The 23,508-nt window shown below is 38.0% G+C and overlaps 1 protein-coding gene and 1 pseudogene across 23 annotated transcripts in view; one reads left to right on the top strand and one right to left on the bottom strand.

Moving 5' to 3' along the window:
- Positions 1-23,508, top strand: part of SLMAP (sarcolemma associated protein) — a 145,498-nt gene that overhangs the window by 33,560 nt on the left and 88,430 nt on the right. The gene's annotated exons all lie outside the window — the stretch shown is intronic.
- On the bottom strand, positions 820-5,272 carry LOC138387804 (pyruvate dehydrogenase E1 component subunit alpha, somatic form, mitochondrial-like; annotated as a pseudogene).

The raw sequence follows: 23,508 nt of genomic DNA on the forward strand, positions 1-23,508 counted from the left end.
ATCTCTTGCTACTTGGATCCTATTAATTATATAACATTTATATTTCTCTCTACATGTTTTTCTTTCTGATTGTAAGAATTTGAGCTTTTCCTTTAAAAATTTTGAACTGTTTTTTTGCATTTGCTGGTTTTCTCCAGTTAAAATTTCCATTTTTTAATATGTGAGAGACATATTAAAGAGCATGACATGTTTGCTTCTCGGGAGGGAAATTGGGAAGCTGTGGGACATTTGGAAGATGTATTTTTCACTGCACCACTGGACCTTTGGAACTCACTAAATTTTTTTCTAACTTTTTTTTTTTTTTTTTTTTGAGACAGAGTCTCACTTTGTTGCCCAGGCTAGAGTGAGTGCCGTGGCGTCAGCCTAGCTCACAGCAACCTCAGACTCCTGGGCTTAAGCGATCCTACTGCCTCAGCCTCCCGAGTAGCTGGGACTACAGGCATGCGCCACTATGCCCGGCTAATTTTTCTATATATATTTTTAATTGTCTGTATAATTTCTTTCTATTTTTAGTAGAGACAGGGTCTTGCTCTTGCTCAGGCTGGTCTCGAACTCCTGACCTTGAGCGATCCACCCACCTCGGCCTCCCAGAGTGCTAGGATTATAGGCGTGAGCCACCGCGCCCGGCCTTTTCTAACTTTTTAAGCTTAATTTTATAATATAGCATAAATATGTTCACAGCTTTTTTTTTTTTTTTTTTTTTTGGTTTGGTTTATGCGTTTTTTCTTAACAAATTTAAGAATACAAAGTTTGTTGAGGTTGACCATGAATGGTCCATTGAAGGCATAATAATAAATTTACAGCCTCCTTCAAAATGATCTACTTAAACTTGATCCACTGACTTGCACCACAGACTTCAAAATGTGGTAGATGTGATGGCCTAATTCTTCCAACGGTTGTTCAGGATCAGCTGTGGCAAACTAGGCCACATTCTCAATTTCTTTCCTCATCATCAGTTTCCTTTAATTCTTCAACACTGGCAAGATTGTTGTTTACCATTCTATCTTTGAGAAGCATAGTAGTGGGTCACTCTTCTTACTTAAATTTCTTTTTTTTTTTTTGGAGACAGAGTCTCGCTTTGTTGCCCAGGCTAGAATGAGTGCCGTGGCGTCAGCCTAGCTCACAGCAACCTCAAACTCCTGGACTTAAGCGATCCTACTGCCTCAGCCTCCCGAGTAGCTGGGACTACAGGCATGCGCCACCATGCCCGGCTAATTTTTTGTATATATATATATATTTTAGTTGTCCATATAATTTCTTTCTATTTTTTAGTAGAGACGGGGTCTCACCCTTGCTCAGGCTGGTCTTGAACTCCTGACCTTGAGCGATCCACCCGCCTCGGCCTCCCAGAGTGCTAGGATTACAGGCGTGAGCCACCACGCCCGGCCTTAAATTTCTTCTTGTGTATGACTGACTCCAGGATCACTCATCCTGTGTCCTTGATAATGGGAAGTTTGCAGTTCCATCAGTATGGTCCTCTTTCCAGATCTAAAATAGGCAAACTTTGTTGCCTCTGTGACATATAGAACATCCATTCTATCTGCCCTTAGCCCAGGAACAAAAATCACCTCCCTTATAGTAATCAGTGCTGGCTGTTGCTCTCTTAGCATATATTCTTATTCCATATTAGTTTTATTCTCATAGGTGAAAATATGAGGTAATTTCCACAAAGCTGCTATGTTGTAGGCTTCAAATGTAAGTCAGTCGAATCTCTTCTTTTCTATTATTCGCATAGGCCATACCAATACCAGCTGCCAGGGGACCTGACCTCCAGATGCCATTGCCTCTGTAGAAGTTCTTGGCATACACTTGTATTGATCCTACTTTTCCTTTAGCACAACCTCCTCTTTGTCCTGTAAGCTCTACAAGAATTTCTGGGACAGAAAGTCCATGAGTAAAGCTAAAGCCATGAGCCCAGTAGTCTGTGATGAGATGATTTGTGGGATTTATTCCAGTCGCACTGCCCCCTCCCCCTGCCAAATCTCCTGACATCACACAAGTGACAGAAATGCAAATAATTTTGTTTATACAACTGATCTGCCTTTAATTCCATTTGGCAAACAGTTTGTACCATCCTGTAGTATTTGAATCTGTCTTCATTGGTTAGCACTATTGTGACAGGAGAGCCTTTTACCAACCAATGAAGGTCACATTTCTTAATATCAAATTTGCATCATTTGCAAAATTATAGGATGCCACCAGCACTCTCCTAGCTGGCTTCTGGATGAGCCCAGCACACAGAGTGAAAAGGAGGTACACATTTTCTTCTCCAGTGCAGGTAATAGTAGTGGCAATGATGTCATACTCTACATTGGGCAGTAGACCCTTTTTTAAGCATGCATACTATTCATGGGTGGGCTATAATTTTATCCATTCTTACACAGTTGAGTATCTACCATCTTTTTTGTTTTTCAAAAACTGTTGTACATAGTAGTGCTTTGCTGAATATCTAAATACCCAGATCTTTATTCATATTTTTTATTATTTCTTTAGGCTGAATTCTCAGAAGTATATCAAAGGGTACATTTTTAATGCTCCCTTGGTATACCTTGCTAAACTGCTTTCCAGACAGTTTGTACCAATTTACATTCCCATGAATGCTGACTTGTAAAAAGTTTCTCTTAATGGCACTCTTGGAAGCACTGGATACTTATTACTTAAAATACTTTTTGCTACTTTTATCAGTAAAAAATTGAATCCCTTAAGTTTTAATATTTCAAGGTTATTTAAAATATGTGTGTATGTATATATATGTATTCTTTCTATCTTTCCTCTGTTCATTGGCTTTTTAAAACCAGTTTTATTGAGGTACAATTACAGCATATAAAAGTCACCCATTATAAAGTAAATTTAGTGCTTGAAGTCAATGATTTTTAGTAATTCTATATAGTTTTACAACCATTACTATAATCTAGCTGTAAAACATTTCTATCACCTCCAAAAGTTCACTATATCCATTTGCAGTCAATCTTCGTTCCTACAGCCTAACCTCGGGCAACCACTGGTTTACTTTCTTTCTTTTTTTTTTTTTTTTTGAGACAGAGTCTCACTGTGTTGCCCAGGCTAGAGTGCCATGGCATCAACCTAGCTCACAGCAACCTCAAACTCCTGGGCTCAAGCAATCCTGCCTCAGCCTCCCAAGTAGCTGGGACTACAGGCATGTGCCACCATGCACGGCTAATTTTTTCTATATGTTTTTAGTTGTCCATATAATTTCTTTCTATTTTTAGTAGAGACGGGGTCTCGCTCTTGCTCAGGCTGGTCTCAAACTCCTGACCTTGAGCGATCCACCCGCCTCGGCCTCCCAGAGTACTAGGATTACAGGCATGAGCCACCGCACCTGGCCTGTTTTACTTTCTGTTTCTGTAGATTTGCATATTCTAGAAAGTTCAAATAATCAATGTCATATAATACGTAATCTTCATGTATGTCTTCTTTCATATAGCATTGTTTCTGAGGTTCATCCACATTGTAGAATGTATCAATAGTTAATTCATTTTTATTGCTGATGTCCCATATTTTAATTCAGTGTTTGATAGACATTTGGACTGCTTCTAATTTTTGGTTATTGTTAAACAATGCTGCCAGGAACATTTTTGTACAATTCTTTGTGTAGATGTCTAGGAGTAGAATTGCCTGGAACCCATTAAATTTTATATAATTACTTAACCACAAGAAATGTTTTCTTTAAAGAATTGATGACAGCACTATACTTGAGAAGAAATATACAGTTAAAATAAGGTAAGAAAGTTAAAGTGCAATGATTGGAGCAGGCAAATGAAAAGTTCTAAAACATACAGTGTGACTGTGTCTAATGGAAACCACTTCAAAATTTATTGGTAGAAGAGCAACTAATAGAGCCTAAACCAAATGAAGGCAAATAAAATCAATGACCATCTAAGTAAACATTGAAGCCAGGGTGGAGGGTGGTAAATCCACAACTAATGGAAGTGGAGTGCACTGTATGGGGGAAGGACACGCCTGTAGCCCTGGCTTGGGCAAGGCAAACGCATTACGTGTAACCAAAATGTTTGTACCCCCACAATATCCTGAATTATAAACAAACAAACATTGAAAACTTTGATTCCAAGAAAAATGACAAAAATGGAAATGGGACATGATTGTATTCATTATGACAGAAAAATGAATATGTATAAAACACATAATATGCCTTTTCTAATATATTAGTTCATTAAATATGAAATGTCTGATTTTGAATCAAAAGTTTAGTTTATTATGTCTCAAACAAGAAGCAGTACAGTTAATCAAAGTATATGCCTAAGCTATCAACACAGTTTTGCCATCTTAACGGTAGCTTGCTTACGCCAGCAGCGAAGAAGCCTGGAGAGCGAGTGGTGATGAAATCATGAAAGGTGTTTTCCACAGCTTGTTGAGAAATGAATATTTTTCCTTACAAGAAGTGGTCCAAAGTCTGGAAGAAGTGATAGTCATTTGGTGCAAGGTCTGGTGAATACAGTGGATGACAGAGAGTTTCCAAGTGCAGCTTCTGTAGTTTGAGCAGTGTTGTTTTTTGGGACATGTGGTCTTACAAGAGGATTGGCCTGTCTCTATTGACCAGTCTTGGCTGCTTAATCACAAGCATCCCCATCATTTCGTCCAGCTGGTTGCAGTAGACATCTACTGTAATGGATTGACCAGATTTCATGAAGCTGTAGTGGATAATACCAGTGCTGGACCACAAAACAGACACCATTAGCTTTTTTTGATGAATATTTGGTTTTGGACTGTGTTTCGGCACTTTATCTTTCATCCAACCATTGTGCTAAACGCTTGAAATTGTCCGAAAGAATCCATTTTTCATCATACGTAACAATACAGTGTAGAAATCATTCACCTTTATGTCATGACAGCAAAGAAAGGCAAGCTTTGAGACTATTTCTCTTCTGACACTCATTTAAATTATGCGGAACCCATCTATCCAGCTTCTTTACCTTGCCGATTTGTTTCAAATGGTCCAATATTGTTGGAATAATAATGTCAAACTTTGCTGCTAATTCATGCGTAGGTTGAGATGGATTCATTTCCACTACAGCTTTCAGCTCCTCATTATCCACTTTGGTCTCAGGTTACCCACGTGGCTCATTTTCAAGATTAAAATCACAGAAGGGAACTTCTCAAACCATCTATGTACTGTGCGTTCATTAGCCATATCCTTTCCAAACATTTCGTTGATATTTCTAGCTGTCTGTGCTGTATTGGTTCCATGAGGGAACTCATATTCGAAAATAACACTGATTTTTGATTTATCCATGATTTCACAAAAATTGCTCTAAAAATTTTTTTGAAATGTAATCACAAGCCAGAACATGCATTTGAAAGACTGAGGATGTACCTTCACAATAAAAATAAAACAAGAAGTGTCAAAGTGAAATGTCAGAGATATCAAGTGTCAAACTTAGTACTTAAGGAAATTGGACATTTCCTACTTAATAACCTTAATAAATATTTTATAAGTTGGTTGTTGAATTAGCAAAATCAAAATCTCTAGTGCTAGAAAGGCTATAATAGTGACATGAACTTTGTTGGTCTATTCCATGTACAAAGCTTTGTGGCAAAGCCATTTAGACCCTTGTAGTAAAATTCTGAAGTAACTTTCATTTTAGTTTCCTTGAATGTAGTTATGATGTTTTAGTAGTGAATTAATTAGGGAAGGAATAAACCAAAAGATAAAACAGGTTTAGATTTTCCCGTATGCCGAATTTGGAGTCTGGTCCTGCCTTCCTCTACTCTTTTCTCTCTGTGACTCACTCAAACTCTAGAGGCACTAACCCAACATGGCTTTTTTCCTTCTGGCCCAGAGTGCTGCATGTTTTCTCTGCTGTGATCTGAATCCTGCTTTTCTAGCCCTGGCTAAATCCTGGATCCAGTTGTTCTTTAATACAATGACTCACATCTTGGGAGTTTTCCCCACCCCACTCCAAGAAAATGCTATTAACTTTTTCATTTCAAGTAAATAATTCTGTCATGTCCTTTCTACTCTTTACTGATTTTGCTTTAGGCACTCATCTGAAAATATGCTTCCTGTTGACTTTTTAAAAAGTTCTTTGTGGAGTTTGTCTGTATGGGTGGGACAAAACACTTGTGAGTCACTCCCAGTCAGTAGAGTATATATAGTACAATCATCTAAGAGTAAGTGATTTTTAGTTTGACAAATTATCTGCCACAACGTGATAAAATAGAGCTAAAAGTAAGAAATGGAAATTGATCCTTGCTCTATTCGTTTCCCCCTGTATCTTGTGTTCTTCTAACATCAAAGATTATTTCCATTTCTGATAAATTTTTACTGTATCTGTAATATGTTTGCTTAATTTCTGGCATTATAGGTTACTGCATCATCCATGCTTAAATAGTTTTCCTCATTAAATAGGGCTATAAGATTTTTATACTGTCAATAGTTGAGTTTACATGAAGTCATAGGTGAGGGGGTAAAGTGTGACTATCAAGAGGTCAGGAATGATAAAAAGTAAAAATTTTTCTATTCATTTTATCATGCTTGACAATTTTTGGTTTATTAAAATATATTATCAATTTACTATAGTACTAATTTTCTTTAAATCTGCTATAATTGTAAATCATCTTCTCCTATAGGTAGTGAGTGGCACATCTGTGTTTGGTCCCTTTTGTCTTTTCCATTCATATTGACTTGACTACTTTAGGACCTCAGGAAGAGATGTCCCTATAGACTCTACTAATTTTTGAGAAGTTAATACAACAGAATTAGAGAGTCCAGGCTATTATGCGATGTGACTTTTTTTGATCTCTGTCAGCTTATTCAAGTCACTATCGCTTCTCGGCCTCTTGGATGTAACTTTTCCTTGTACCTTTCTGACTATTCTATTTGAAATTTCTTCAAGCATTTTCTCTACCAGTTTTTCCTCAAATATTAGTATTCTTAAAAGTTCAGCCATTGTTTTCCTTATAAGTGTTATTTTTGGATCATCTGATCTATCGCAGTAATTTTAATGGCCATTCAAATGCTGATGCTTTTCAAATATATTGAGCCCTGAGATCTGACTTTTCTACCTGTCTGCGTACCTTTATTCACTGGATGTCCTGTGGAGAATCCAAAAGCAACATATCCCAAACTGAAATGATTCATTTACTACCCACCCCCATCTAGTATTTCTAAACACACATAATGGCATTATCTACCCAGTAGCCCAAGCCAGAAACTGCCTTTAATACTAAGCACATAGGATCTGTCACTAAGCCCCTATACTACTTCTAACACTATCCTAGTTTAGGACCTTATTATTTCTTTATTTCAGCAGCCTCTTAACGGTTCTCTAAGCCTTCAGTCTAGTACCCCTCAAGCCATTGCTTCCCTGAATGAAATAACAGTTTGATCTCCATACTTTCCTGACTAAACCTGATAGTGGCAAGTCCCTATCATCTCAGTGATAGAGGTTATACTGCTTGATATGTTTTATTTATTTATTTATTTATTTATTTTTTTGAGACAGAGTCTCACTTTGTTGCCCAGGCTAGAGTGAGTACCGTGGCGTCAGCCTAGCTCACAGCAACCTCAAACTCCTGAGCTCAAGGGATCCTCCTGCCTCAGCCTCCCGAGTAGCTGGGACTACAGGCATGCACCACCATGCCCGGCTAATTTTTTCTATATATATTTTTAGCTGTCCATATCATTTCTTTCTATTTTTAGTAGAGATGGGGTCTCGCTCTTGCTCAGGCTGGTCTCCAACTCCTGAGCTCAAACGATCCGCCCACCTCGGCCTCCCAGAGTGCTAGGATGCTTGATATGTTTTAAAAAGCTTGATGACTGCTTACCTCTCTAGCCTCATCTTCTGTCATCCTCGGCCTTGTACTTCACATCCTAGCCCTCCTGACTCCCTTTCAGCCCCACACACTATGTTGTTTCTTACCTCTGTTTGCTTGAGCTGTTTCAATCCCCTCCACACTTACCCTGACTCACTCTTACTCAGCCTTCATGACTCACCATGGGGCAGCTCCTTCGGGAAGCCTTCTCAGGGTTGGGCCAAGTACCCTTCCTTTCTACTGCATCATTCTCGTTAATATATAAAACAGTGTAATTTTTCTCTTATTAAAAAAATTCTCTTGACCCCACTTTTTCTTCTAGTTACTGCTTATTTCTTTGCTTCCCTTTAGAGCAAAGCTCCTTAAAAGATTTGTCTCTATATATGTGGCCTCTCATTCCTCTCTGTCCATTTTCTCTTGAATCATTTTCATCAGGCTTTCATCCTCTACTACGTGTGCACTGTTCTTGTCAAGGTCATCAGTGGCTTTTAGGTTGCTATTTCAGTGGTCACTTCTTGTTTCTTACCTTATTTGATCTATCAGCATCATTTGACAGTTGATCTCTCCCACATTCTTGGAAAACATCATTCACATGGCTTCCAGGACAAATCACTTTCTCTTGATTCTCTTCATACCTCAGTGGCCATTCTTTTCAATTTCTTTTGCCTGTTTTTCATCTCTCTGACCTCTGAACTTTGAACTATTCCAAGGCTCTGTCCTTGGACCTCTTGCTCCCTTGGTGATCTCAGACTTCTTCCTCTAAACTCTAGGCTCATATATCCAGCTATCTTTAAAAATTTTTTTATTGCCCGGTGCAGTGGCTCATGCCTGTAGTCCTAGCACTCTGGGAGGCCGAGGAGGGAGGATCGCTCGAGGTCAGGAGTTCGAGACCAGCCTGAGCAAGAGCGAGACCCCATCTCTACTAAAAAGAAAAAGAAATTATATGGACAACTAAAAATATATATATAGAAAAATGAGCCGGGCATGGTGGCACATGCCTGTAGTCCCAGCTACTCGGGAGGCTGAGGCAGAAGGAGTGCTTAAGCTCAGGAGTTTGAGGTTGCTGTGAGCTAGGCTGATGCCACGGCACTCTAGCCAGGGCAACAGAGTGAGACTCTGTCTCCAAAAAAAAAAAAAAAAAAAATTTTTTTTTTTTATTGTGGTAAAATAAATATAATATAAAATTTACCATTTTTGAATATACAGTTTAGTGGTATTATATACATTAATAATGTTGTGCAACCATCACCACCATCCATCTCCATAACTCTTTTCATCTTTCAAAACTGAAACTTTATATCTATTAAATAATAACTCTTCATGTACTCCTCCCCCTCAACCCCTGGCAGCCACCATTGTACTCTCTGTCTCTTATGATTTTGGACTACTCTACCTGAGATAAGTAAAATTGGGCAGTATTTTGACTTTTTGTGACTGGCTTATTTTACTCACTATAATGTCCTCAAGATTCATTCATGTTGTAACATATATCCAAATTTCTCTCCTTTTTAAGCCTGAATAGTATTCCATTGCATGTATGTTTTTTATGCCATATTTTGTTTATACGTTCATCTGTCAATAGACACGTGGGTTGCTTCCATGTTTAAGCTATTGTGAATAATGCTGCTATGAACCTGAGTATACAAATAGCTCTTTGAGACCCTGCTTTTGAGTATATACCTAGAAGTAGAATTGCTGGGTCATATGGTAATTCTGTTTTGTTTTTCTTTTTTGCTCTGTTGCCCCAGCTGCAATGCTTTGGCATGATCATAACTCCATGTAACCGCAAACTCCTGGGTTCACGTGATCCCCACCCCCCCGCCAACCCCCGCCTCAGCCTCCAGCACAGCTAGGACTATAGGCACGTGACACCACACCCAGCTAATTTTTAAATTTTTTGTAGAGATGGGGTCTTGCTGTGCTGCCCAAGCTATTAGTCTCAAACTCCTGGCCTCAAGTGATCATCCTTTTTTCACCCTCCCAAAGTGCTGGGATTACAGGTATGAGCTACCATGCCTGGCTGGTAATTATATTTTTAATTTTTTGAGGAACCACCATACTGTTTCCCATAGTGGATATACCATTTTACATTCCCATCAATAGTGCATTGGTGGGATTTCTCCATATCCTCATCAACACTTATTTTCTGCTTTTTTTGATGGTAGCTATCTTACTGGATATGAGAGGTTATCTCATTATAGTTTTTATTTCCACTTCTCTGATGATTAGTGATGTTGAGCATCTTTTCATGTACTTATTGATAATCTTCTATCTTCTTTGGGTAAATGTCTGTTTAAGTCCTCTGCCTATTTTTGAATTGGGTTCTTTGTTGTTGTTCAATTTTAGGAGTTCTCTATATATTCTGGATGTCAATCCCTTATCATATTTATGATTTGTAAATATTTTCTCTCATTCTGTGGGCTGTCTTTTTACTTTGTTGATAGTATCTTTTGATGCACAAAGTTTTTAATTTTCATGAAGTCCACTTTGTCCATATTTTCTTTTGTTGCCTTTGCCTTTGGTGTCATATCCAAGAAATCCCTGCAAAATCCAATGTCTTGAAGCTTTTGCTGTATGTTTCCTTCGAAGAGTTTTGTACTTTCAGGTCTTACTTTTAGGTTATTGATCCATTTTGAGTTAATTTTTGTATATGGTGTTAGGTGAGGATCCAACTTCGTTCTTTTGATTGTGGATATCCAGTTTTCCCAGCACCATTTGTGTGTTGACTTTGTATCCTGCTATTTTGCTGAATTCACTTATTAGTTTTAACAGTTTTTTGTGGACTCTAGGGTTTTCTGCATATAAGATCATATCATCAATGAACAGAGATAATTTTACTTCTTCCTGTCCAATTTGGATGCTTTATATTTCTTTTTCTTGTCTGATTGCTCTGGTGAGAACTTCTAGTACTATGTTGAATAGAAGTGGTGAAAGTAGGCATCCTTGCCTTGTTCATGATCTTAGAGGAAAAGCTTTTAGTTTTTAACCCTTGGGTATGATGTTCATTGTGGGTTTTTCATACATGGCTTTTACTACATTGAGGTGGTTTCCTTCTATTCCCATTTTGTTGAGTGTTTTTTTAAATCATGAAAGGATGTTGAATTTTGTCAAAAGCTTTATCTGCATCAGATGAGATGATCATGTGGTGTTTTTCCTTTATTCTGTTAATATGGTGTGTTACATTTCTCAGTTTTTGTATGTTGGACCATCCTTGCATTCCAAAAATAAATCTCACTTGGTCAAAGTGTATAATTCTGTTAAATATACTGATGAATTTGGTTTGCTAGTATTTTGTTGAGGATTTTTGAATCAATTTTCATAATGTTCTGTAGTTTTCTTGTAGTGTCTTTGTCTGTCTTTGGTATCAGGGTAGTACTGGCTTCATAGAATGAGTTAGGATGTTTTCTCTCGTCTTCAATTGTTTGGAAAAGTTTGAGAAGGAGTGGTGTCCTTTTTGACATTTCCATCTGATGTCCAACAGACCCCTCAAATTTAATATGTCCAAAAATGAACTCCTGTCACCTCCCCCCATCCCAATTAAAAAAAAAAAACAAAAACTTCCCACCTTTAGCCCTCTCAATTCACATAGAGGCAACTACATCCTTCTAAGTTGCTTGGGTTGAAAATTTTGGCATCATTCTTGACCCCTTTCCTTCATATTGTACATCCAATCTGTCAGGAAATCTTGTGCAGTATAAATATCATTTTTTTGTCTGTGCTATATTGTGTAAAAGGTTAATATTATACTTTTTCAGTTTTACAACCTTATTTGATTTTAAGGGCAGGGATCTGGAAGACCACGGTTACCCCCATGTAAAAAAATCTCTGGTGGATTGCTGAAGCTGTTCCAATTAGAACTGGGTCCTGTAATCTGAACAAAAGAAAGAACAATTGAGCTGTGAACTCCTGAGTACATTTCAGAAATCAGTGATTTTACCTCAGATGTCTGTTCTTCATGTACACAAGGTGATGACTAGTTTACTAACCATTTTGAATTTATTGAACTTCTTTCCTCTTTGACCTCCTTTGATGTTTACCTCTTTTCTCTCTGGCAAATTCTGTTTTTGTGTGCTATTCTCTTATTCTCTCATTGTGTAGTTACATTTGTCTCCCTGGGGTTTTTTTTTTTTTTTTTTTTTTTTATTTTCCTTTTTCATCTTCCTTCCACTCTTTTCCTAAATGGCCATATTATGGAATTAAAGATTTGTTAGGCTTATTGAATAAAGTTTTATATATTTCTTAATTTAAAAGTTTAACTCTTTAAGATTTCTTTTTGTGAAGATAAGGACGATAAATACTTTGTACACATTCTTTCAGATTTTTGTTTTCTAAGGATGTAGCATATATCATTTTAACAAAAAGTGATCACTGTATCTTGGATATATTTTAATTTCAGTGCCTATAACTCTTTCTCATTATTTTTGATGAATGTATTATTTTAATATATTTTATCAGATGATCATGTTATGGTTTGGATGAGCATTAGAGTTGTTTCTGGTTTTATTAATCTTGCTTCTGTGAACATACTTATATTGCTGAATCATTTTCCAAAAAATTATCAGTTTACACACCCATGTCTAGCACAGTGGGCTCCCTGTATCCATGGATTTAGCCAACTATGGATCAAAAATATTTGGAAGAAAAAAAGGATGGTTGGGTCTGTACTGGACATGTACAGAATTTTTTTCCTGTCACTATTCCCTAAACAATACATTATAACAATGATTTACCTAGTATTTATTATATTAGGGATTATAAGTTACCTAGAGATGATTTATAGTATATGGGAGAATGTGTATAGGTTATATGCAACTACCATACTGTTTTATATAAGGGACTTGAACATATGTGGATTTTAGTATATGCAGGAAGGTCTTGGAACCAATCCCCCATGGGGATACCAAGGGATGACTGGTATGAGAATGCCGTTTTCTTCACAGTCTTGCCAGAGCCAGTTATCAACTAGTCTTAATCTTTTTTTTTTTTTTTACTCAAACAGGGAAATTGGACATCTTATACCCAATATATATGGGATCTCGTCATTTACCTGACCTTTGACAAAATAATTCCAATTTTAGGACAGTATAATTCAAGGTTTCATTTAATAGCCACTTCTCTTCACACTCCAGCATGTATACTGGGTTACAATAACACCATTCTTCTTACACATAGGTTTGTAGGTATAAAGTGGACCATTCAGCCAAAATTTTTCCCAAGGGATTTTTATTTTTTTTTTATTTTTTTATTTTTTTTTGAGACAGAGTCTCACTCTGTTGCCCAGGCTAGAGTGAGTGCCGTGGCGTCAGCCTAGCTCACAGCAACCTCAAACTCCTGAGCTCAAGCGATCCTCCTGTCTCAGCCTCCCGAGTAGCTGGGACTACAGGCATGCGCCACCATGCCCGGCTAATTTTTTTTTTTTCTATATATATTTTTTTAGCTGTCCATATAATTTCTTTCTATTTTTAGTAGAGGTGGGGTCTCGCTCTTGCTCAGGCTGGTCTCGAACTCCTGAGCTCAAACGATCCGCCCACCTCGGCCTCCCAGAGTGCTAGGATTACAGACGTGAGCCACCGCGCCCGGCCCCAAGGGATTTTTAGATGAAACTTTTCTATGTTGCAACAAAACTGTATAAACACAGACAATACAGGGAATCTCCAACACAAAATGCCGAGGCTGACCAAATAGGAACCACAAACAAGAACCCAATTATCCTAATCCAAAGGGGACAAAGTGAGAACCAATTTCAACATTTCCCAATCCCCCCACCCCCAGGTTCCCTGGGAACTGCTAATAGCTCAATCCAAACCAGGTTCTCAAGTTCCACTTAACCTCTTGATTTCCCATCCCAAAGCAGCACCTCAGAACAAATCCAACAGGGAGGTCTGAAAACTCCCCATATGAGTGGAAACAGGGTCTCAGCATCTTGGGGAACTTTTCTTACAAATGGCCATGGCTGTCACGACACTTCATGAATCTGTTTCCTTCTCCTCAACTCAATTCAGGTTGGTCGGAGCTGCGTCCATTTGCAGAGAAAGAGACAGGACTCCCCTGGAGCTAAAAGGCCCCCAGCAGCTGTTGGGAGAATCCCTTTCTTTCTTACCCAAAAAGATGATGTTCCTGCCCATGGCTTGATCCAGAGCTGCTCTCTGCCTCTTCCAGCATTCACAGGGTGCCATTCTACTGGGAAACCGATGGCCCCACCCAGGGATTCCAAAATCTGTTACTGAAAGCTTGCACTTGTCCCTGAGGCGGCATCAGAAGAATGAGGACAAGTGGTTTGAGGAGAAGGAAAAGGAAAGAGAAGTGAGTTTTATTAATTTGCCAGCAAATGAGGAGGATGGAGACTTCTGTCTGAAATGCCATCATCCTACTAGTCTTAATCGTTGCCAAACTTATATATTGGTCATTTTGTTAACTGCCCATCTTTCTGAGCTTTTAGGTCTCTTGAGAGTCAGCTGCCTACTTGCCCCTTCCAATACATGGATACATGCCTTTTTTTTTTTTTTAAGTGGAAAATTCAGATAGTGTAGGATGGTTGTAATGGAAAAACCCCCACCCCTGCCCTAATAGTTTATACGTTGTCCCAAGTAGCATTTTGAGTTTTGAACAGAGTGAATTATGTCCTTCGGTGAGCATTATTCTATGTCTTGACTGGGTTTCTGGGCCAGTAGGGCCCTTGTTTAGAAATGGAATTATGACATCTGCTAATTCTGTTTGGCTTAATTTATTCATAAACTGGTTCACACCGTTAATTGAACAGCTATAGATTGCTAATCTAAGCATATTTGCATATGTATAGGAGCTGACTAGTAATTTTCTTTTGCTATATGATGACTTCACTTAGGAATTCCCTGATCCATATCACAGTGTTAAATATTTTTTATAATTGGTTTTCAGTCCATGCTGAGAGGCAGAGTCTTAGCTGCTTTCCTTCTATTCCCAGGTTGTCGTTATGTATGATAATATTCATGGATAATGGGGGCAGTGGCATACTATTTTTAGCACCTGTATATGTTAGAGTTCAACTGTTATTGTTCTATTTATATGTGTATTAGCTGTTTAAGTAATTAACGGGCAAAGAACTTTATTTTTAAGAACGTTAACCAGTAAAGGAAAGCTTTGAATCAGTTCCCTGACTGAGGAAAGTCAAAGTGATTACATATTTATATCTATTCCATGAATTTAGTAATAGCTACCATTTATTTAAAAGTTACTGTGTACAAATACTGTGCTAAATGCTTTACATGTTTTAGATAATTTTACCTTTACAACAGACACTGAAGTAGGTAGTGATATTATCCTCAGTTAACAAAAAGGAGGCTCAGAGAGGTTAAGTAACTTGATCATGGTCACACAGTAAATGAGGTGATCATGGTGCTTGAATTCAAACCTTTAATTTATGTTTTGCCTCTCACAGGATGTTGCCATTTGGATGCAATACAGTTTGGCCTATCTTACATTAAATCAGAATTTCGTAGCTTCCATTCTAGAGTGTGAATTATTTCATTTGTTGCTTCTACATTTAAAAAAATCATTTATGACTTGTGCCTATTGGAACTTTCTGACAGGAAATGAACATTACAGATTGGGAAAGATGGGATTATAGTACTGTTTAAAGTATGGTTTGAAATAGAGATTTGGGAGTTAGCTGCTTACCTTGGAACAAAGCCTGAATTTCTGATTTAGTTGAGGGAAAGTGTTTATTCAGTGAGAAATGTTATCTGAGAGAGAAATCTTGTTTGTTAAGATGTTTAAACAAGAGGAGCCTCTTAACAGGTAGAGAGTGTGGGTGGGTGGGAGCAAGGGCTTTTCAGGCCTAAGAGCAGCATAAGCAAACACAGAGGCTGGGGCTTGTGTAGGGAACTATTATACTATTAATGATAGGCAAGCAAGGATAGAATAGATGGTACTTTTAGGAAGAGTGGAAGATCAGGTTAGATAGGGTGATTGTGTATAAATTGTAAAAGCCTTGGGGAGACAAATCTCTAGAAGAATTAACTACCACTAAAAGTGGAGAGACATGAGTAAAGACCAAGGTGTTTTAAACATTAAAATTATATGCCAACTTGACCGGGCGCGGTGGCTCACGACTGTAATCCTAGCACTCTGGGAGGCTGAGGCAGGTGGATCGTTTGAGCTCAGGAGTTCGAGGCCAGCCTGAGCAAGAGTGAGACCCAGTCTCTACTAAAAATAGAAAGAAATTATATGGACAGCTAAAAATACATATAGAAACAATTAGCTTGGCATGGTGGCTCATGCCTGTAACTACTCGGGAGGCTGAGGCAGGAGGATTGCTGGAGCCCAGGAGTTTGAAGTTGCTGTGAGCTAGGCTGATGCCACAGCACTCTAGCCTGGGCAACACAGTGAGACTCTGTCTCAAAAAAAAAAAAAAAATTATATGCCACCTTGACTGGCTGTGCCTAAAGAATGAAAAGCCTGTCGTGATTGTCTTCATTACCTTATAACACATTTTTAAAAACTATGAATGTTCTTTTATGTACAGATGTACTATTTGCATCTTTTAATATTTCCACTGTTTGTTTGCCAAATTGTTTTGTGTGTGCATAGTTCTTTTTCCTCAGTAAGATCTATATTCTTTAGTTTTGACAATTTTGCCAATCTTTAATGGAAATTTTTTCTTTTAGTTTCTCCTGCTCTCTCCTACCTCTTAGTGACTGTATAGATCAATATCAACTATCTTTAGATTGAGCCCATTGTGTGTATTATTAAATAGTATGTAAGGCTTTAAACATAGTGACCTTGTTCTTTATTTCCCACAAATGTGATCCCAATGATTTCCTTTTGTGGCAAACAAGGCTATTATTATATGGATGAGGTTTTTTAACTACCAGAAATAAAGAGTGGTGGTACAACTATTTTGTTGTTTCAGCTGATCTCAGGATGGTTTAAACTAACATTTTGTGAGGAAAATAAAGTGTAGTCAGAGTATTGCATTTTTAAAACATAATGTCCACTTGTTCTGTTCCTAATATGCTAAAATTCATGGCATTTGTATAATATGTAATTATTTTAAATATTGGAATTAAAATTTTTTATATCCTTTGAAGTAATTAAAGACCTCTTGAAGTCTAAAAGATTGAGTTTGGGGTCACTATCTGTTCTTTAGTATCAGTTATTTAAGTAGGAGCCTCAAAGACAAACTCAAATGCTTCTTGCTGTGATTAACATACTATGAGAGGGAAAAATAATCAGAATTTGCTTGTTAGCCTGTCAGTTTTGGGGTGTAAGAAATAGGTTAATCGTTGCCAAATTAGAATTTGATGTAGGCTTTTAGTAGCCTCATCTCTCAGAACTGTAATGTTCTGATGATCTATTTATTTCACATCTCGCTGAGATTCAGAAATCTAATTTACTTTATTCTGAATTTGCAGTGAAGAATTGTCACAGTTTGGAAGCATTTAAGAAAGATATAATTCTAGCTGTGTTTTGTATGTAAAATGTTCTGATTGTATTTTTAAAAATTTCTCCTTCCTACCTTTTTCTGTCCTTCATAAACTTATCTCTGTTCCTATATGGAGAAATAAAAATACTTTTTCTTTCTCCTCTTTCCCTTATGAGCTGGCCCTACAAGAAATATTTATTATACAATGAATGTGTCTGGAATATTACTTGGAAGATAGAGAAAATCCTGGCGAATTCATAATATTTGTAAGACCTTTGGGTAATATGTTAGAAAGTTTCATTCTAGTTTACATGTGAGATTTCAATTTGGTGAAAACATTTTCCCACTTTGCTATGCATTTTCCTATGGCGTATGGATAAAACTCTATTTTCCCCTTAGGTGACACAGTTTAAAAATTCTACCTTCTGACATGTGTGGTGCTTTGCTTAGTCATGAAGCCAGAAAGGTTATATTAATATAAATAAATAAATTCATATTGAACATGCATATAAAGACTAAGTTCACGTACTCCAAGAAACAACTGAATTGTTGGTGGCAAAAGTGAACAAGTCATGGGTCTCCCTATTTCTAGTGACTCCCACTGCAGTTCATCCTACACACAGCTGCTAGATCATCAGAGCTGTTAGAATAATCTTCCTAAAACAATATTTTCATCAAATCCTTTAATATTGCCTCTGTCTCAAGAAATCCCAACTCCTTATTCCAATACCTAAGGCCCTCTCTTTATAGCTCACTCTATCTATCTTGCATTTCTACAATTGTTCCTTCGTTTGGTTTTGGTTACCCTCTGTGGGCCTGAACTATATATAAATTTGCTGCAATACCTGTTCCTCTTCCTCCTCCTCTTTCTTCTTACCTTTTCATTCTGATTACCACCCTCACTCATAAATGCCTCCTTAGCAACTGATTATGCCTAACTGTATTTCCCACCAGCTTCTCAGGATTTTAGTACTTAACTCATATTCTCTTAATTTATTCTCATTTTAGGGTTGCTCTCCATATGAGCAACCTTATGGATGTGCAATCTTTTATTTTTTAATTATTTTTTTGAGATGGAGTCTCGCTGTGTCACTCCAGGCTAGAGTGCAGTGGTATCATCATAGCTCACTGCAACCTCAATTCTTGTGCTCAAGCAATCCTACTACCTTAGCCTCCTGAATAGCTGGGACTACAGGCATGTGCCACCACTCCCAGCCAGTTTTTTCTATTTTTGGTAGAGACGGGGTCTCACTTTTGCTCAGGCTGGTCTCGAACTCCTGGCCTCAAGGTTATCCTCCTGCCTCAGCCTCCCAGAGTGCTAGGATTACAGGTGTGAGCCACTGCACCTGGTCTGGATGTGCAATCTTTCCAAGATGGGTGCCAAGTAAATGTAACAGACTAAATGATTTGTTGGCTGGGCGCGATGGCTCACGCCTGTAATCCTAGCACTTTGGGAGGCTGAGGCAAGAGGATTGGCTAGAGGCCATGAGTTTGAATCCAGCCTGAGTAAAAGGGAGACCCCATCTCTACAAAAAATAGAAAAGTTAGCCGGGCATGAGGGTGCGTGCCTGTAGTCCCAGCTTTTTGGGAGGCTGAGGCAGGAGGATCGCTTGAGCCCAGGAGTTTGAGGTTGCAGTAAGTTATGATGATGCCACTGCATTCTAGCCCAGGTGACAAAGTGAGACCCTGTGAAATGAAATGAATGAATAATAAATAAATAAATTGCCTTAATGATGGATTTAGAGTTGAAATTGGCTCTATGTAATTGCTTCAGGTAAACTTCATAAATGAAGTAGACTTTCATAAGAAGTTAGGAATCAAAGACCAGGGAGTGTTTAGTCTTAAGTAGGGAAAGGAGGCAATGTGGAGGTTGTAGGAATAGCAGTGTCAAATCTGCAAGGGGGTTTAAAGAGACCGAATACCCCCCAACCCCCATTCTCTCTTGCTTTATTTCTTTTGTTTTTAAGAGATGGGGCCTTGCTGTGTTACCCAGGCTGGACTTGAGCCTCCTGGAACTCAAGCAATACTCCTGCTTTAGCCTTCCATATGGCTGGGGCTACAGGTAGTGCCATGACATCCTGCTCTGATGTATTTTCTTATTGGATCCAGGCATTTAAGAAAATCTCCATTAGGTCACTGGATGACCACAGAAATAACAGAACGAGACTTTAGTGATCACATATGGCAAGGAATATAGTCCTTGCAAAAAATAAGTGCAAAAGTCACTAAACAAATGGCTGACTGCCACCTTCGTCAAGTAACAACAGCAATCCCTGGGGAGAGAGAAGAGCCTGACTTCCAGAGTTACCACATTACAATATTTAAATGTTCAGAAAAAATGAATAAGCGTACAAAAAATTAAAACATACAAAGAAACAGGAAATTATGGCCCATTCACTGGGGGGAAAATTGACAGAGACCATTCTTGGGAAAGCCCAGACATTGAACTTACTGGACAAAGACTGTAACTATCTAAAATATACTCAAAGAGCTGAAGAAAACCAGGGACAAAAGAACTAAAGGAAATCAAAAGAACGATGTGTGAATTTTGATAGGAATTATGTTGGATTTGTAGATTGTTTTGGGTACTATTGACACCATAACAATATTATCTTCCAATTCGTGAACATAGGGACATCTTTATATTTATTAATATTTACATCATCTTTAATTTCTTTCAGCAATATTTTACAGTTTTAAAACATACAAGTCACAAGTCTTTTACCTCCTTGGTTAAATTTATTCGTAGGTATTTTATTCTTTTAGATGGAAATGGAATTGCCTTCTTAATTTCTTTTTTGGATTCTTGATTGCTGGTATTTAGAAACATAATTGCTTTTTGTATGTTAATCTTGTAAGCTGGAACTTTGCTGGATTTGTTTATTAGTATAGTAGTTTTTTGTGTGGGTTCGATGGGATTTTCCGTATATATGATCTTGTCATCTGTGAATAGACATAGTTTATTTTGTCCTTTCCAATTTGGGTGCCTCTTATTTCTTTTTCTTGTCTTTAGATCTTCCAGTACAGTGTTGAATAGCAGTGGTGAAAGTGGACATTCTTGTCTTGCTCCTTGATGTTAGGGGGAAAGCTTTCAGTATTTTACCATTGAGTATTATGTTAGCTGTGGGTTTTTCATAAATGCTCTTTATCTTGTTGAGGAAGTTCCCTTCTAATCCTCACTTTCTGGGTGTTTTTTATCATGAAAGGATGTTATATTTCATCACATGCCTTTTCTGCATCAATTGACATGATTGTATGGGTTTTTTCCTTTTTTCTATATATGTGGTTTATTTATGCACTTTTATAGTATAAAATAATTTTTTAAAAGTTGAACTGCCTGGGATAAATCCCACTTATTAAGCAATGCCAGCCACTTCTCTTGCCTGAGTGAGTTCTGAGTTAGGCAAAACAAAGATGAGAGCCTTGTATCAGTCCTTCAGGTAACTCCCAGACAAGTTGAAACAGACACAATAATTTGTGAATAAGGTTTGCTCTGCTTCTTCTGAAACCAGGTACCAGGTTGTCTCAGTCTTGGTTGCTATAAAGGAATAACCGAGGCTGGATAATTTATAAAGAAAAGAGGTTTGTTTGCCTCACAGTTATACAGGCTGTGCAAGAAGCATGGTGCCAACATCTGCTTCTGATGAGGACCTCAGGAAGTTTCCACTCATGTTGGAAGGCGAAGGGGAGCTGGTGTGTGCAGATCACATGGCAAGAGAGGAAGCAAGGGGGGGGCGGGGGGGGGAAGGAGGTGCCAGACTCTTTTAAACAACCAGCTGTTATGGGAGCTAATAGAGTGAGGACAGTACCAAGCCATTCATGAGGGATCCACTCCCATGACCCAGACACCTCCCAGTTAGGCCACACCTTCAAAGTTGAGGATCAGATTTCAACATGAGATTTGGAGGGGTCAGACAAACCAAACTGTAGCACAGGGTGTGACACTGGGAATGCAGGCTGATGCTTTCAAGACTATTTTGTGTTAGAGAGGGGGATGGGACAAGGGTAAGTAATGCCACAAAGCTTACCTATCATATTTTAGTTGCCTTTTTTTGATTCAGTGTATGCTTAGTTGCTGTAAACCTTTCCCTGTTTTCTGGGGCTCTAACAAAGTAAGTTCTCACAGTTTCTGAGTTTCTGCTTGTTTTTCAGTGTTTCTGTTGGGGGACAGAGGCTTAGAGCTTCCTACTCTGCCATTTTGCAGGTGTCACTTTCTGTATTACTTTGTGATTTTTAAAAATTTCATCCTTTTTACCTTTTATTTCTCTTAAGGCATTATTTGTTATATTTAATTACTCTTGTGATTCTTCTAGTTTGTATTTACTTCTGAAATGAATTTTTCCTTCTATTTCTATTCCTTTGAGTTCTTTCACCTTTTCTAGGATTTTGTAATTTTGATTTATATTGCTCCTTCACGTCTTGAATTATTTTCCTAATGTCCTTTAGCTTGTTTTGAAATAGAACGTTACAATTTGGATCTGTTCCCAAGGTCTTTCATTATCTGCAAAGATGTTATTCTGCTCTTTATTCTTTTTTTTTTAAATAACTGTATGGGATATGACCTTGATACTTTTCTGTTGCTTATTTTTATATGAAATTAGTCTCCCTGAACTTTAAAAAGGGATTATGGTTCAGGGTAACTTTTCAAATTCACAGAGCTCCCTCTTCTGTTGTTTTTGTAAAATGTTCAAAAATATGGTGGCTTCCTTCTCCACTTTTATCTGAACCTTTTCTTTCTTTGTCTCTGTTTTCCCTGTACTACTCAATTTTATTTCCATTCCCAGCAGCTTTCCTTCAATATGGAGCCCTGTCCTGGAAGGTAGCTGTGGTTGGTAGGTTGGTTTTAAGAGTTTATATGGCTCAAACTGTTCCAGCCTTTTTTAGGAAGTTACCTTGTACTCACTTGTTATTGGATTAGGTAACCTTTCCTATTCTCTTCTTACACTGGCCTCTATACTCTCTAGTGAATACCTTGTGGCCATTTTGGTTTTGTCCTCAAGTCCCTCAAATGCCCCCTTTGCTTCCCTATGTATTCTGAATAGATTCCATGCAGGTCATGTGGCTGTTGGTGGTTTTCCCACTCATATTTTGAGATTGCTGTGGATACTGTCTCACCTACTTTTGTTGTCAATGTTGTGCATGGGATTTTGGTTTTGCTATCTTAGTCACTCTGATTTTAGGTGGTGATTCAGGCAGATTAAAAATCTATATTGTACTGTCTGCCATCTACTCCAAATCCATTCTCCATTTATGTTTAAAAAACTCCCCTGTATTGGCCAGGTGCAGTGGCTCACTCCTGTAATCCCTACTACTCGGAAGTATGAGGTAGGAGGATCATTTGAGCCCAGGAGTTTGAGGTTGCAGTGAGCTATGATTGCACCACTGCACTCTGGCCTGAGCAAGACTCTGTCTCTAAGAAAAATAAAACTAAAATAAAAATTAAAAACAAAAACAAAGAAACTCCTCTGTATGAACTTAGAGTTTATGGCCTCTGGCCTATGGCATGTCTACTATGTTTGCGTTTTGTTCTGGAGCTTTAGTTCAAATATTATTAACCTGTAGGTATTTGAATATTGCAAAACCTATCAATGTTAAAGGGTTGAAAAGAAGCAGTGCATTGTGATAGCGGAAATGAAAAGTATTTACAGAGTATAGCAAAGTTGAAAGTGATGCAAAATGCATGTGTTTATGGAATGAATTAATCTATAGCAGGAATTTTCTGAAGGCCAAAGAACAAATTATGCAACCTGTGAAATGCTGTTCCTGTGTCATTAATCAGCAAGAGACAAGGACATGTGACTGTTGAGACAGGGATAAACCTTTTAGTTCAAGAATCTCCATTCATACCTGATTTTGGGGAGGTTAAGATTTATTTAGGGGAAAGCAAGGAGTTGATAAAAGAAATAAAGCCTGAAAATAATGACCGTGGAGCTGTTAAACTTTGGCCACAAGCCACAGAGGGTTTTATAAATTCAGGGTTCCTTCCACACCTGCCCAGCATCAAAGTGAATGTGTGGCCGCTGATGCAAACACAAGAGCTGCTAGGACATTCCTTAGGCTACTGGGAAAGAAAATTAAGGCATCAACTGGGGTGTGTGTGTGTGTGTGTGTGTGTGTGGTCCAAACTGATTTCCTTTAAGGGGGAAGAAAAAAAAAAAAAAAGCCTGATAGAAGAAGGTTTATCAGCATAGAGGAGGAGGATATTTCTGGTTTGAAAGTGACAAAGGATCAACTAATATACCTACTTGCTGGAAATGCACCCAGGGACTGTAAGCATAGTCCATTTCCAGGCCCTTGCAAATAAGTTGACA

The sequence above is a fragment of the Eulemur rufifrons genome, chromosome 7, assembly GCF_041146395.1.
Source record: "Eulemur rufifrons isolate Redbay chromosome 7, OSU_ERuf_1, whole genome shotgun sequence".
Taxonomy (NCBI): Eukaryota; Metazoa; Chordata; class Mammalia; order Primates; family Lemuridae; genus Eulemur; species Eulemur rufifrons.